The sequence below is a fragment of the Trichechus manatus genome, unplaced genomic scaffold, assembly GCF_000243295.1.
Source record: "Trichechus manatus latirostris isolate Lorelei unplaced genomic scaffold, TriManLat1.0 scaffold00125, whole genome shotgun sequence".
NCBI lineage: Eukaryota > Metazoa > Chordata > Mammalia > Sirenia > Trichechidae > Trichechus > Trichechus manatus.
In genome coordinates this window covers 7,281,635-7,283,901 of record NW_004444061.1, presented here as the reverse complement: position 1 = coordinate 7,283,901, position 2,267 = coordinate 7,281,635, and positions in this window count along the sequence as shown.

Genomic DNA, 2,267 nt, shown 5'->3' with positions numbered 1-2,267 from the left:
GCACCTAGGCTAGAGGCGCAAATATGCATAAGAGCATGGCCAGCCAGGGAGTTCTGAGTTCCTGACTCCAACTCCCTTGAGACTGTGTACCAAGTCTCGTGTGGGAAAGACAGCTTTCCCCAATGAAGCCAGCTAGGTAGTTTGTAATTGCCAATGGTCAGATCTGAAAGATCACACACAAGATTTTGGCTTGGAGCTGGACTCATCTGTATGAACAGTCTTTTGACAGAAGGAAAGGGCCAGATACTGTTAGCTCTGATCTCTCCTCTTATTATATCTATTTACATCTGTTGGTACCAGAGTTTTTGCTGAATATAAAAATGGCTAATGACTTGTGGAGGCTGTAGTAATTTAAAGGTAATTTAAAAACTCTATTTTAAATGCTTGTTCAAACATGCAATCAGGACCCATTGATAATTACTGGTGACTGGGATGCAAAAGTTGGAAACAAAGAAGAAGGATCGGTAGTTGGAAAATATAGCCTTGGTGATAGAAATGATGTCAGAGATCACATGATAGAATTTTGCAAGTCCAACAACTTCTTCATTGCAAATACCTTTTTCACCAACAAAAACTGCAATTATACACGTGGATCTCAGCAGACAGAATACATAGGAATCAAATCGACTACATCTGTGGAAAGAGATGATGGAAAAGCTCAATATCATCAGTCAGAACAAGGCCAAGGGCCAACTGTGAAACAGACCATCAACTGCTCATATGCAAGTTCAAGTTGAAATTGAAGAAAATTGGAACAAGTCCACGAAAGCCAAAGTACAACCTTGAGTATATCCCACCTTAATTTACAGACCATCTCAAGAATAGATTTGATGTATTGAACACTAATGACTGAAGACCAGATGAGCTGTGGAATGACATCAAGGATATCCTACAGAAAGAAAGCAAGAGGTCATTAAAAAGACAGAGAAGAAAGAAAAGACCAAAATGGATGTCAGAAGAGACTCTGAAACTTGTTCTTGAGAGTCGAATAGCTAAAGCCAAAGGAAGAAATGTCAAAATCAAAGAGCTGACCAGAAGATTTCAAAGGGCAGCTCAAGAAGACAAAGTAAAATATTATAATGACATATGCAAAGAGCTGGAGATAGAAAACCAAAAGGGAAGAACACGCACAGCATTTCTCAAGCTGAAAGAACAGAAGAAAAAATGCAAGCCTCAAGTTGCAATACTGAAGGATTCTACAGGGAAAATATTAAACAACGCAGGAAGCATCTAAAGAAGATAGAAAGAATACAGAGTCACTATACCAAAAAGAATTGGTTGACGTTCAACCATTTCAGGAAGTACCATATGATCAGGAACCGATGGTACCGAAGGAAGAAGTCCACGCTGCACTGAAGGTACTGGGGAAAAACAAGGCTCCAGGAATTGACAGAATACCAATTGAGATGTTTCAACAACTGAATGCAGCTCTGGAAGTGCCCGTTCATCTCTGCCAAGAAATTTGGAAGACAGCTACTTGGCCCACCAACTGGAAGAGATCCGTATTTATGCCTGTTCCCAAGAAAGTCAATCCAAGTGAATGTGGAAATTATCAAACAATGTCACTAATATCACATGCAAGCAAAATTTTGCTGAAGATCATTCAAAAGTTGCTGCAGCAGTATATCAACAGAGAACTGCCAGAAATTCAAGCTGGATTCAGAAGAGCACTTGGAACCCGGGATGTAATTGCTGATGTCAGATGTATCCTGGCTGAAAGCAGAGAATACCAGAAAGATGTTTACCTGTGTTTTATTGACTATGCAAAGACATTTGACTGTGTAGATCATAATAAATTATGGATAACATTGCAAAGAATGGGAATTCCAGAACACTTAATTGTGCTCATGAGGAACCTGTACATAGATCAAGAGGCAGTCATTTGAACAGAACAAGGGGATACTGCATGGTTTAAAGTCAGGAAAGGTGTGCATCAGGGTTATATCTTTTCACCATAACTATTCAATCTGTATGCTGAGCAAATAATCAGAGAAGCTAGACTATATGAAGAAGAACAGGGCATCAGGATTGAAGACAGACTCATTAACAACCTGCATTATGCAGATAACACAACCTTGCTGGCTGAAAGTGAAGACGACTTGAAGCACTTACTGATGAAGATCAAACACCGCAGCCTTCAGTCTGGATTACACCTTAACATAAGGAAAACAAAAATCCTCACAAGTGGACCAATAAGCAACATCATGACAAACGGAGAAAAGATAGAACTTGTCAAGGATTTCATTTTACTTGGATCCACGACCAAC